The following is a 14,745-nucleotide window of genomic DNA, read 5'->3' on the forward strand; positions in this document are numbered from 1 at the left end:
TGGAATGTCTTCCCATTTTACTGTGTCATCAATTTCTTTCATCAATATTTTATATTTTTCAGCAGATATTTCTTTTTTTTCACATTTGCAATATTGTATTTTAGTGAAAAATTAAATACAAACTATGTTTAAAAATTAATAACTTTGCTTTAAAAAACAATTTCAAAAAAAAAAAAATTGGATGACATGAACACATTTTAGATATTGGTGTATCCTTCTATGTCTTCTTCACGTAGTTTCTCCTGAGGCATCTGTTTCTCCCATACAAGGTGCACAGGCCTATGCAAAGGAGAAGGATGATGCCACTGCCTCACACACGGGTTCTGTTCAGGCTATAACCAGGGGAAGCCCAGGGCAAAGTCAGGATGAAAGCAAAGGTGTTCCTGTGGCAATTTCACATCAGATGATAACCTGAACAGCTACACTGAAATCTCTCATCCATTTGTGAACTTCAAGGTTGGCAGAAGCACAAGCAAAAATTAATAGGGCTAACCTCATAAAGATTCTATGCAATCATGAAGAGGAAGAAAAATAGTTGATACCTACCTAAGGATACAGACTCTGATCCACCCTTTTCATCTTGAAATTTAAAATGTAATTTGAGGGCTGGGGATGTGGCTCAAGTGGTAGCGTGCTCACCTAGCATGCGTGAGGCACTGGGTTCGATTCTCAGCACCACATTTAAAAAAATAAAGATTGGGTCCACCTAAAACTAAAAAATAAATATTAAAAAATGTAACTTGATCATTTTCAGGCTTCATTCTATGTGTAATGTGCCCATCAGAAAGTTCACGGTGATCCTTGGGGCTAATGCAGTAAATCCTGACTCAAAAACTGATTTAAAGGACAGTTCCCTGGGGTGCTGTTGTCACTTACCTGAATGAGAATTCTGGTACAGGACTAAATAGGCTACAGAGAAACAGAGAACAATCTTGCAAAAAACCTCTCACAAAGGTGTTCTGAAGAGGGGCTGGGATTGTGGCACAGCGGTAGAGCACTCACCTAGCATGTGCAAGGCCCTGGATTCGATCCTCAGCACCACATAAAAATAAATAAATAAAATAAAGATATTGTGTTCAACTACAGCTAAAAAATAAATATTAAAAGAATGTGCTCTGAAGAGTATGTATAACCAACAAAGGATCCAACCAGAAGGAGGGGTATTACAGGGCCTTTTGATACACTCAATGTGCTGACATTTTAGAGCTCAGAAGCTTAGCTTATGATAATTCTGCAAATAGTCTGTCTTCTCAGTCACCTGGAACATGGAGGAGGGGTAAGGATTTCCTATTTTTCCTTCCATTTTCACACCAAAGTTGACTTTTTAATCACTGAGACCCTCAGCATTCACGTTGGCAATATAAACTTAATACTCTACATCATCTTCTGGATTTTTTTCTTTGTTTTTTAGGATGTTGGCCTTCACAGCACAGATTTGTTTTGCTGGTCCTTAATCATCTGCTCCAGTTCAGCCAGCTGGACTGTCATGGACTCCATGACATATTCCGTGATACTCCGCTCCTTCTGCAGGGCTCTACATGCTGTTTGTTCTCCCTGTGCCACAGCTTCTGCTCATTCTGCATGGCATCTACATCTTCATGGATGTAGTCCATGATCTTCCTAACAGGAAGCATGCTCTTGTACAAGGTCTGAATGAACACTCGAGCTTCTTTACCTCCTTGGAAACAATATACTTCTCCTTCTTCCATGCCAACTCAAAGAAAAAGGATTTCTCCTCTCTCCAGGTTTGGGTGACTGCTGCACTTCCTCATAATCTTTCTTGGTTTCCAATTTTTTTTTTCACAAGTCCACCATGCTTCTCACTGTCCTCTAGCTCCATTGCTGGAACGTTTCAATTTCTGACGTTTCAGAGATCTGAGGGGCAGCCTCCACCACAATGTGATCATCATCTTCGTTGTCTGAATTATGTGAATCTATAATCACATTTGAAACGATTTTACCACTCCCTGCTCTATCTCTCATTAAGGTCTCCATGCTCTCTCCTACTATTTGACGGGGGAGTTACCAGTCTTGCACTACTGGCCCAAGGTACTGTGACACTGGAGGACAGCTCCCTGAGGGCTTCTGGATTCTTGAATAACTCAGATTTATCTTGGCCAGTAGATCCAGCCTCTCCTTCTGCATCACTGATGGACACTCTCCACTGAATATTTGGATTGTTGTTTTGATAGTTTTTATGTCAATGACATGGACACTGTCATAGAAATCTCAGCCTCTGTTTCCGCCTTGGAGTCTTTAAAGGATCCATCTGATAACTTTTCAGAGCTTGCTGACTTTCTCTCCAGCTTTTTCGGTTCCCTGTTCTCCCTGTTTGGGTTTCTGGAGTGCTCCCCATTTCTCACTCTCCTCTGCTCCCAGTCTCTCAGCTCCTCCTCTCCCTCTCTTCCAGGTCTGCATCTAGGTCCAGGTCCTTGTTGCGTCTGTCTGTCCCTCTCTTGCTCCTGCTTGGCCCTATTTCTGCTTTTTCTCCTTCTCCCCTTCCTTGTACTTGTCCCTCTCAGCACCTTTATGTCGTTCTCCATCATTTTCCTTCTCCCTTCCTTTTCCTCTTGACTTGCTTTCTTCTTTCAACTCTTCTTTCTGTTTTCCATCTCTGCTTGAATTTCTTTTACTTCAGAATTTCCTGTATCCTCTCTATCTTTGTGAGCCCTGGAATCTTCTTCCCTCACATTCTTACTGTTCAACTGGTGAGACTTCGAGGTTCGGGTAGCCCTTCCTCTCATGTCCGGCCTCTCTCCACTGCGTCCTCTCTGGAGAGCTTGTTGATGCTGCACTTTGCACTTATCTGACGCAGCTGAGTTGTTTTTTCAGGCTGGTGCCCAGTCATGATCACATCTATGGCCTTCTGTAGGAAGCCAATTTTTGCATCTTTATCCTTGACATTGTCTGACTTCATCTTGACATCTGTGTAGAGGCCCTTCAAGAACCCGGTGGTCCTAATAACCTCCGAGACCATGCCCTGCAGGTAGCGGAACCCGAGCTTGTTCTGCAGCTTCTCCAACACTGGAAGTCTGCAGATCACCTTGGCCGGCAACTTCTGCTGCATCACCACCTCGAGGCTGCCCGCTCATGGCCTCGGCCAGACTAGTCCAGCAAAGGTGATGATCCAGGGTCCCATCCTACAGCCACAAAAGAGCTGAGCAGTCTTAGCAACTGACCCGGGTAGCACCCTCCCCACCCGAAGCCCTGCCCCCTAAGTCAGATATTTCTTTAGTGTAGAATTCTTTTTTTTTTAATAAATAATTTTTGGTTATTGATGGGCCTTTATTTTATTTATTTGTATGTGGTACTTAGAATCCAACCCAGTGCCTCATGGATGCTACTAGGCAAACGTGCTACCACTGAGCCTTTAAAATTCTTTCCCAAACTAATACACTGTAGGAAGTATTTGCAATTTATATGTGATGACAAGAAATTAACATAAAAGCTCATAATAGCCTTGGAGAAACATTAAAAAGTAGAATACAACAACAAAACATAAAGAAATATCATCAATAAACATAAATTTCCAAAAGCAAATTTTAAAAAAGGATATATGCGCAAATTTGTGAAAATGTATAATTTTTAAGCATCTTTATCATATTGAATTATCTGTATACATAAAATTTTCATATTTCAAAAATATTTTCCTCTCATGAAATTTGCAAATTTCAAGTGACAGATGATATCCATCCTGTACAGATGACATACTGTACTGATATAATGGTATCAGAAAACACTTTGGCCACATGATTGATTTAGTGTGTGGATATGCAACTGTTTCAATCATTAGGTAGAAAAATCAGTTAATACAAGGACCACTTTTTTAACGTAGTTCAAACCTTATCAAGAATCTAAGTCTTCATTATTTCTCTCTGTAAAAGGGAAGTAAGTCAGTCTAGCACAAAAATAAGTTGAAGAGTAATCCCAACCTGTAGCTCTTGATTACAAATTACATGCACAACTTCTAAAAGCACATTTCTTTATCCTTCATTTAAAATGAAACATACAATTATCTAAGCAGCATTTTGTATTGTGTTCTACTGACCTCCCTCAATGTATATACATTTTGGAATTGTGTACTTGAAAACCCAGAAAGAAAAAGAAAATGAAATATCAAACTACCAGGACAACAAAAGCAAAAGTACCTTATAAAACTACTGAAGAGTAAAACATTGCTCCAGATGACTTGGGCTATGCATGATTAATTGTGCTGAGATCTAGACAAGTTTAAGCCATCATTCATGTGGACTTTGTGGTGCAGAATAGCCTGTAAGAAAGCAAAAGTGATACCTTCATTCTCTGTGTCCCCTACCCAAGCCAGTGTTAACATCATGTGCTCTGAAATCACTGAGAGTAAAATCAAACAGAATCAAAAGGCAGGTAAAGACATCCCAATGCCATTGTGTTCAGATTAAATCACACATACAGCTCCCTGTACAAACTAGCTTTCAATATATTCAGTTATTGTTTTACAAAATGTTTCAATAAATATTGAACCAAACAAAACAAATAGCAGGGACTTTCCACATATTTATATTCAACAAATGATCTCTGGCCTCAGCAAACTGTGAACAAGTGTCAAAGGGAAGATTACACCTTGCCTCCCACTCCTGCAGCATCACAGGCTTCACAGCAGTTCCCGAAGCCTCGAAGTTCAAAACCGAATATTTTTGTTAGCTCTTCTAATACGTTCTATGTTATAAACTTTCTATGAAATGGTAACATTAGGAGAGGTTAGTGCATAAATCTGAAGTGTACAGTCCAATGAATGTTATAGAGGAAACATACATCTAACCAACACCCAATCAGGAAGAAAAATATCAGGGAAGTTTAAAGGCCTGCTCCATGCCCTGAGCTCCCGCCTGCCCCATCTTCGAAGCACTCTCCATTTTCTAGACTCCATAGCATGGCTCAGTCATACACTGTGTGTGAGTAGAATCAACAGCATGTGCTCCTGAAAGTCTGTCCTCCTGCAGGGACATTTCCAACAAGGTAGCTCAGTACAGTTGCTCAAGCACAGGAACTAAAATTAGTGATTGCAACTAAAATTACATACTACCTAGTAAGCAAGTAAAGAGGAACTCCCAACACCAAACTCAATGAGACAAAGATAATTTGCAGTCAAAGGCAAGATTATAGCCAGGCATGGTGTTGCACACCTGTAATCCCAGCTACTTGGGAGGTTGAGGCAGGAAGATGACAAGATGGAGGCCAGCCTCAGCAACTTAGTGATACCTGGTCTCAAAATGAAAAGAAAGAAGAACTACGTACGGAGCTTTTTGGTAGGGCACTTGCCTACCATATGCAAGGTTTTGCATTTGATCACCACCACACACACACACACACACACACACACACACACACACAGGATTATACCATCCCATACCTTTATTAAGAAGGAATGACTAAAATTATAGAGCTAATTACTCATTTTAATACTTCAATAAAAAGAAGACTAGATAAAGTAAAAAAGTGAAGTTAATGAATCTAAAAGGAGAACTAATGATCTAGAAGTAAAGCACTAGAAAGAATGAATAAACACAAAATTTGATTCTCTGACAAGGTAATTAAACCTCTAACCAAGCTAAAAATAAAATAGAAAGCAAAATCAAAGATGAGAAATTTTTTAATTGATGAAAAAAGACCAAAGAAAAATGACATTTTATAGGGCATGAAAATGGTATGAAATGCAAATGTAATTACCAATGAATAAAAATAATTTAATTTTTCATATGAATACATATTCAATAACTCTGAATAAAATGAATACATATAAATCTAGTAGCATTTCAAAATAACAACACATTATGGTCAACTAGAACTCATTCTAAGAATGTAGGGATTTTTCAACAATTGAATATCTGGTAACTTATTATCAATGAAACAAGGACCTTAAAACATGATTTTTACCTCCTTTAATTGATCAACTTTAGCAATTATTGTTAACTATTTAAAAGCTAAGTAAAATCAGAATAGCAAGAGACTACTTATATATAAAAATAACATCCATTGTCCTAAGGATGCAAAACTTGTGTCTTCTATGAATCAGGAGTGAAAAGATCTCTCTGGCAAAAGAGGCAGAGGCTAATTTGGGAGGGGATGCTGGGCAACTATCCTGGGCAACCTTAAGGAAAATGGAAATGTCTCACATGGAGGTACATGTCTGGCACAGTGCAACCATCTGTCAAAACTCTACAGTTAAGATATGATGTTGAAATTACAGAAAGTTTATTCCTACTAAATGCAAATAAGTAACAGCCAGAAGCTACTATGAAGTAGCAGGAAGATGGAAGCGCTATAGAAACAAAATGAGAGCATTGTTGATGGTGAACAATGGATTGTGCATCATGCTACTTTTCTGTTATCTTGGTTGCCTTTTATGTATTTAAATTTATTCAAATTCATTATCTCACTGCCTCTTCTCAAGCACCTTGGCTTTGTTATGACTTGTTCAGTTAGTTAGATGCAGAATTGACATTAGAAGCCTTGGCCTCTGTGAGGTTCTGAATTTTGTACTCCTTTGATGAATAATACCCTGTGTCAAATAAACTGTGCTATGTAGTGAAAAATACAGGTTGTACAACAACAACAACAAAACTCAGACTAATAATCAAAGTCAAAATATGATACACGTAGAATTTGTATATGGAAAGACCCACGAATTAGTTCCACTTCAACTGGTTTCCGAAGAAAACTCCAACTCAACTGTCCACCTCCTGAGCAAACGCCTGGGTCCTACCCACCACTAGCTGTTGCCTGCAGGAGCTCAGGCTCGGCCCAGGATTGCCTCCATCCACCGGCAGACATCTGCAGAAGATCAGGATCCGCACAGATCTGCCTCACTGACCTGCATGGGAGCCCAGACACAGGGTAACCCAGGGTCCATTCCGCCACTGGCTGACTCCCGCCAGAGGTCAGGCTCCTCCCAGGACCACATTTGCCCACCAGTAGACACACGACGGAACTGAAGCCTGGCCCCCAGGTCCGCTCTGCGGACCTGCGTGGGAGCCAGGGCCCATGGTAGTCCTGGGTCTGTCCCACCACCAACAGACTCCCACCAGAGCTCAGATTCTGCCCCGTTCCACCTCGCTGCCCTGGGGGTGGGTGGGGGGCAAGGAACAGGGTAAGCTCAGACCATCCCACCACTGACACCCGATGGAGCTCAGGCCTGGCACAGATCCACCTCTCTGAACAGCGCGGGAGCCCTGGCATAGGTTGCCCCCAGGCCCATGCCACCACCTGCACATCTAGATGTCCATCAGAAGATGCATAGGTTTACAGATTGTGGCTGATCACACAATGGAGCCTTAAAGAAAGAAAGAAGGCCTGAAGTTCATGACAACACAAGGGAGTCATAGGGAGCCAAGAGGAGTGGGCCAGTTCCACAACAAACACTGCGGGACTCCACTCACATGAGGTCCATAAGATGGTCCAAGTCATAGACACAGAGAGTAGAAGGGGGGTTGCCAGGGGTGGGGTATGGGGACCTGTCAATCACCAGGTCTAAAATTTCAGGGATACAGATGAAGCAGTTCTAGAGAGCTGTGCTTGTGGATATCCAGGCTGCACTGCTGTGACCTGGAACTTAGTGAAGGAGGCTGCTCCCCTCTTCAATATTCTTACCAAATTCTAACAAAAAAATAAATAAATTGAAGTACAATCGCTTTCACAGAGGCCTTGGAATATTTTCTAAACAGAACCCACTATCTACTTCAGAAATTAAATTCATACGTGTATCCATAGGTGTTTAATATTTTCCCCAAATTTAACAAAGATGTTTGGTCATAAAAGATTGTTTTTACAAAAGTCATACTGTGCATGATTTTAACTGGGACTTGCATCATCCTGGGAAAAGCTTTCAACAAGAAGAGGCCACCCATGCCTGATCATTCAGAGTGCGGGGACTACAGGGAGGGCAATGATTTGTTTGTGACCTTCCTGCCACACATACCATCAAGGTCATTAAGTTCTCAGCCCAGGGACCAAGGCATGTAACACACAGGAGTGTGATTTGGCCTGATTCGCTCAAGTGTCCATAAGCAGAGGTTTCTAGAATTTTCTGAAATGTTTTCTTGTTGCTCTGGAAGTTCAGTCTAGACCCACGTGGAGCTGGGATTGGTTACGCACAGATCCACCCAATCCAGCAAGACATGCTGTGCCATCACTGTTGATCACCCAGGATACAACAAGTCCTCAAGTGTGACATCTCCCTGTGCAGTCGCCATAAGCAACAGCAGATATTGTGCACGGCCTGACCACTTTGCATGTTTTTTTCTCCATGTTTGCGGTTTTGTGAAAGCAGGGATTGAGTTCAACTGATCTCAAATTCTAAGGGCCTAGAAAATTACCAGCCTGTAAGTGAGGCTCAAAAGCATTTTTGTGGATTTCTTCCTGAGCAAGACTTCAGCTCACTCTGAACAGAAGATACTGTAACATTGGAATGTGCTTAGCTGCAGTTTTAGAACACTCAGCAAATGGTTTTAGGATTTAAAAGATATCTTCTTGTCCCATAAGAACAAGACTCCTGGAGCCCTGAGGTCCTAGGGCTGGAGTGGCATCAGTGTGATGTCACTGTGGATGCAGGGTCTCTCTGCAACTTTCTCAGCACATCAGGTCTTCATCTCTTGCCTGCATCCTCACAGTCATAACATGGATGCCAAGCTCCCACTCTTCAGTTCCTAGAAGGGAAAGTGAGCCTTCTTAACTCTGCTCAACATGCAAGCTTGTCTCAGTAACTTTACCAATGGAGACCAATCACCTTCCCTACCTGAAAGTACCCCTCAGTCACCTGCCACCCTTTTACTGTCTAGCACAACTCCTGATTATGTCCTGCACAGCATAAATGTATCACAATGCAAAGTTACTCTTTTCAAAGTAAAAGAGGTTACTAACCCAAAGGGATGCTCTGAAGGTGATTCTTCAGCCTGTGACCTTTTCACATGCAGAAAAGGAAGGCTGGTGGAAACAAGGCCAAACCCAGTCCACAAAGTGAAACTGTCCAGATGAACAAATTTAAAGACAGATCTGTGTTCCAGTTTTAGAACCTCTGGAGTTTGACCATATTCAGTCAATATACCTATGCATGGTGATAATCAGCTGAAGATGAGTGGCAGGTTCCTGCATCCTGGGTTCTCCAGTTTGCCACAGTCCCCATACACCCTGCTGCCCTGTGTGCCAGCTCATCCTTCTGCTCATTCATGTTCCTGACCTGGCCCTGGAGGTGGCTGGGCTTATGTTCCTGCTTTGGTGTACAAAGAATGTTCTTCAAGTTAATTTCCCTTCACTCTTGTGACCTGGACATAGAGAATAGATATGGTTTTCTGATGGGAGTTATGAGATTAGAGAGGTAGAGATGTGTCCAAGGTCAAGCAGGTCACTCCCCATCTTCAGGGGTCCTAAGCATGCACTTGAGGTTCCTGCAATTGCAGGCTACTCCCACCATGTGGAAAGAGCCAGGAGTCAGAGCCCAGGTGGGAGACAATCTGGCTGTGCAAAAGGGGCTCAGTGGAAAAAATCAAGGGGCTCACAGGGCAAGACTAGGGTCAAAGCCAACTTGTCACAACTCCAACAGTTCCCAGCAGCTTCTGCTCCAGCTCCCAACACACTGATCCCTGTTTGTGGTGGTATGTGGGGCCCACAAAGGGACAGAAATAGGACACTTCTAAAGAGAAAGATAGAGACAGAGAGAAGTGTAAGAGGAAGACAGACTGAAAGGGACATAAAAAGAGGCTGAGGGAGGGAGAGAACAGAACTCCAGAGAGCAGGGGGTAAAGGGTAAGGCTGGGATGGGACAGAGTCCAAGAGCTTCAGAGAGCTGGGTGACATTAGGCTCCAGGGACCAGGACTCCAAGACAAGAAGCTACTTCCATGTCCCAGAAACTCATGCAGCTTTTTCCTGGGTTCCTGACACTTGACTCACAGGACTGTGAGTGCTGTGAACATTGGACACCACAGGCCTATGTCTTCAATGGGTCCTGTCTGTGCAGCCCATCTTTGGCTTTGTCTCCCAGACTGTCACTCCTGGAGAGAACAGACAGCCCTTCCTTCCCGCTCTCCCATGGGTAGAGGGAATCCTGTGAGGTTCTGGTGGGAGGTGCCCCCCCAATCCCTGCACAGACTCTGGGTCCTGTGGTGTGGATTCAGAGCAGATGCCCTGCCCAGGAAGTGCAAGGGAACATATTTGCATCTTTTGTCTCCATGGAGACCTGCAAACAGGGCAACTCCTTGGCAGCTGGGTGGTTATTTTTATTTTTTTGGTAGTGGGGATTAAAATTTGGGGCATTCAACCACAAAACCACATCCTCAGACCTACTTTGAATTTTATTTAGATACAAAGTCTCATTGAGTCACTCAGCACCTTGCCTTTGCTGAGGCTGGCTTTGCACTTGCAATCCTCCTGCCTCAGCCTCTTGAGCTGCTGGGATTACAGGTGTGCACAACTATAACCAGCTAAGCTTTTGTCTTTGTCAAGTCTTTTGTGCAAACACTATAAGTAAATCTGCCAGGCATTCTGAGGGACAGAAGTTTTCCTCCTGTCCACATGGAGCCTAGTGGTCCATGAAACCCATTTGGAACCCTTCTACTGAGAAGTTTCAGAAAATATGCCAAAATTTAAAGTACACCCTTACCTTTAGCCCAAGAATGCCCAACTCAAATAAATTATGTATTGTTATTGTGGAAAATTTTTAAAATTTTTATCTTGAAATTGATCATTGTAATCAAGGCTTCCCACTGGCTGGGGCAGATCTCAGGTCCCTGAGGGAAAGTCACTGGGCACCATTTCTCTGCTCACATCCATGCCTATCCTGGGGGCTGCTTAGGCTCATAAAAAACCAGGTCTCTTTGCAGAAATGTCTCTTCCAGTCCTTAGCCCATGATTTCAGTGGATTATTAACTTTTTTGCTATTAAACTCTAGGGTTTACATATATTTTGGAAATTGACAGTTTGCAAATATTTTTTCCCGTGTTGAGGTTTTTTTCTGCCCTGACATTTGTCCCCTTCTGCAATTTGGGTTAATGTTGTCCACTATCTATTCTTGCTTTTGTTGCCTGTGCTATTGATGTTGTATCAAAAAAAAATTATTACCAAGACTAATATGAATGGCTATTGTGAATGACTGGACCATGTAGGTTTTATCTCTGCAGAAGAGTTTCGACAATTTTGCATTGCAATTATCAGAGCATGACAATTCCATTTCCAACACTGTCAACATTAGGTTTTCTCATTCTCTTTATTCTTTGTAATTGATAGGCAAACACACACGTGTACTTTATGTTTCCTTTGGATTACTATACTGTTGACATGGAATGTCATCTCAAGTGTTTGGTATATCATTTTTATAAACAGCCTATATTTGGCATTTCCCATTTTTAATGGGCTGTTTGCTTAGTTTTATTGACTTGCATGAGCTCCGTATGAGATTAAGCTCTGGTGACCTGTGCAGACACCCACAGGATCAGAATCAAAATACTGTTTTCAAGCAATTGGCAAGAGTTTTGCCTCATGCAGAGAGCCCTTTGCCAGCTAGGGAATTCTGGTCAGAATTCTGTGGTCAGAGTTAGTTTACTTAGATTTCTGGTAGCTCCACAGCCACACAGAAGCATCTCAGAAAGAAGCATGGAGCAGTGCCCCTTAGAGGATTCTGGCTTCTATTCAATGATTCCAAGATGTGAGTCAGGACAGGGTCAAGAAGTGAGGCAGCTTTGTGATAGGGTATCTTAACTACTTTTGTCTCAGGGGTGGGAAGATTAATGGAGAGTCACAGTCCATGTTGGTAAAGAGGCGACTGTCACTCATGTTAGAAAAAGGATGGGCACAATGATCTCTGTGGCTTCAGAGTCAGTTTCTGCCTATTTTTTATATGACCACCATGTAGTCCTGTCTGAGGTTTTCATTCTATTAGCATTGCTTGTGTTGACTTGAGGAGATCATGGACGAGCCATCTACTGGCAGGAAGGTCATTTTTCCCTTTCTCAGTTCCTCTCAGGGTCTAGATGCAAACAGCACTAATTTATTTTATCAATGGTCGTATTGCAGAAGGCCTTGACTTTTGGTGTGAGGAGTTTTATACCTAGTATGGTAGATGATATTTAGATAGGAGGTATCCCCCCAAAAGCTCATGTGTGAGACAATGCAGAATTGTTCAGAGGCAAAATGATTATATCATGAGAGCTGTAACCTAATCAGTGGATTAATCCATTTGGTGGGTTAATAATTTGAAGGGGTTAATGGGTGATAATTATAGGTGAGTAGGATATAAGCAGGTCATTGTGGGTGAACCTTTGGGTTTATATTTTGTCCCTGGCCAGTGAAGCGCCCTCTCTCTCTCTCTCTCTCTCTCTCTCTCTCTCTCTCTCCCTCTCTCTCTCTCTCCCTCTCTCTCTCTCTCTTCCTCTCTTTCCCAGGGGCCATGAGTTAGGAAACATTCCTCTATCTTCCATCATGATGTTCTGCCTTACCTCAGGCTCAGAGTGATAGAGTCAGCCTAGAATGGACTGATCTACTGAAACCATGAGCTGAAACAAGGTTTTCCTCCTCTGGGTTGTTTACTGGGTATTTTGGTGACAGTGATGGAAAGCCAACTCACAGAGTGGATAATAGAGGCACCAGGACATTTGGGTGTTGGAGTATTAACTTGAGCATCATGCTTGAGGGATCAGCAGCAGTCAGTCTATGGGGAGACAGATGATCTGAGGCAGATCTAGGAAGAGGCAGTTCTAGAGGTACTATTGGAGTGTATTCTATTGTCAAACCATACCAAGATGTATACAGATAAAAATAATCATTGCCTCAGTTTCCCTACAAAATTTTCCTTCACCTACAAAGATATATATTTACATTTATATTAATATAGACAAAACAAATGGTGTTTGAATTATGAAATAGTATTATGTGGCACATTTTCATGCTGCTTGCTTTATCACTTATCAGTTTCTCCTGGATGAGCCAAATGGTCCATTCACAGACATATAACTCATTTTCTATTTAGAACACCATAAACTGAGGTTCTAATTTAATTTGCATTGAAATGTGTTAAAACACAAAAGGATTTTATTTTTCATTTATTTATTTTTTTTATCAAACTACTTTTCTATCCAGCATGGCATACATGTTCATTTACTGAGTTATTATTACTTCAAGAAAGTTTACAATATGCATATTCTAATTGTTTATTAAATGTCTCTTTTTATAGTTTTGTTTTTGTTTTTCCTATCACTAAAAGCATTCTGTGACCCTGTGGCCCTGGGATGTGGGCTGTGGGTTGCAGGGAAGGCCCGGCAGTGACTTGGAGCAGAGCAAGTCTATCCTGAGCCATCCTGACCCTGGTGAACGCCCCATACAAGCGAGGGTTCTACTGCAGAGATGACTCCATTTGATGCCTCTACCACCAGGACACCATGAACCATGGGCTCATGGCCAGGGTCACCATCATAGCCACCATTATCCTGGTCTCCACAGGGAAAGCCTACCTGGTGTGCACCGACGCCTCTATTCCCATTCCCTCTACAAGGTGCTGGGCACCTTCCTGTTTGGGGCAGCCATGAGCCAGTCCTTGACGGACCTGGCCAAGTACATGATCAGTTGTCTGCACCCCAACTTCCTGACCCTCTGCAACCCAGACTGGAGCTGGGTCAACTGTTCAGTCTACGTGCAGTTGGAGAGGGTGTGCAGGGGGAGCCCTGCCAATGTCATCGAGGCCAGACTCTCCTCCTACTGTGGACACTCCTCCTCTGGGATGTAGTGGGTGCTATTTTTGGCTGTTCTTGCAGACGCAGCTCTGCGGGAAGTTGGCGCAGCTGCTGCGGCCCACTGTGAAGTTCTTCCTGGTGGCCTTCGCCCTGTAAGTAGGCTACACCTACAGGTCGGACCACAAGCACCACTACTGTCATGTCCTTGTCTGTCTCCTGCCAAGGTCACTGGAAGCTGGCCTCACTTTTCAGTATGTCTCAGACTTCTTCAAAGACCGACCCCCTCATCCCTGCCTGGAGGAGGTGGCAGAGCGCAAGCCCAGCCTGTGATTGAAGTTGAATGTGGGCAAGGCTGCACACAACCACGTGGCCATCCAGTCTTCTGAACCAGGACAGCCAGGTGGTCATCTATGCGCCAGCCATACTCTGGGCCCTGGTCAGCAGGAAGGCTCAGACAGGGCCCAGGTTCCCAGCTAGTGGCAGTGACAAGCAGTGGTCCAGGTGTCCTGTGGGCTGACCTCCTTGGTTCTTGAATCAAGAACCTCCTGGTTCTTTCCCAGGAGCCAGGCACCCTACGCTGCATGGTAGATGTGCATGTGGGTTTCTAGTAAAGCAAACGTTTTTTGAGGGCCATGCCAGGATGGCCCCCTGCTTCTCTCTGGCCTGCACATGGAGTTATCTCATGCCCAAAGTATCTGAGCTCTTCCAAATTTATTCTATGAGGCCAACATCACCCTGATTCCAAAACCAGATAAAGACACTTCAAAGAAAGAAAACTTCAGACCAATATCCCTAATGAATTTAGATGCAAAAATCCTCAATAAAATTCTGGCAAATCGGATACAAAAACATATCAAAAAGATCTTTCACCATGACCAAGTGGGATTCATCCCTGGAATGCAAGGCTGGTTCAATATATGGAAATCAATAAATGTAATTCACCACATCAATAGACTTAAAGATAAGAACCATATGATCGTCTCGATAGATGCTGAAAAAGCATTCGACAAAATACAGCATCCCTTTATGTTCAAAACTCTAGAAAAAGTAGGG

At 42.8% G+C, this 14,745-nt stretch overlaps 2 pseudogenes across 2 annotated transcripts; one reads left to right on the forward strand and one right to left on the reverse strand.

Moving 5' to 3' along the window:
- Positions 1-1,366: 1,366 nt before the first annotated feature.
- On the reverse strand, positions 1,367-3,067 carry LOC308651254 (TRAF3-interacting protein 1-like; annotated as a pseudogene). Its single transcript has one exon. The product of its transcript is annotated as a TRAF3-interacting protein 1-like (transcript).
- A 10,253-nt stretch (positions 3,068-13,320) lies between these two features.
- Positions 13,321-14,022, forward strand: LOC308652510 (phospholipid phosphatase 2-like; annotated as a pseudogene). The gene has a single exon. The product of its transcript is annotated as a phospholipid phosphatase 2-like (transcript).
- The last annotated feature ends 723 nt before the right edge of the window (positions 14,023-14,745 follow it).

The sequence above is a fragment of the Spermophilus citellus genome, assembly GCF_964194105.1.
Source record: "Spermophilus citellus genome assembly, chromosome: 6".
In the NCBI taxonomy this organism is placed as follows: domain Eukaryota; kingdom Metazoa; phylum Chordata; class Mammalia; order Rodentia; family Sciuridae; genus Spermophilus; species Spermophilus citellus.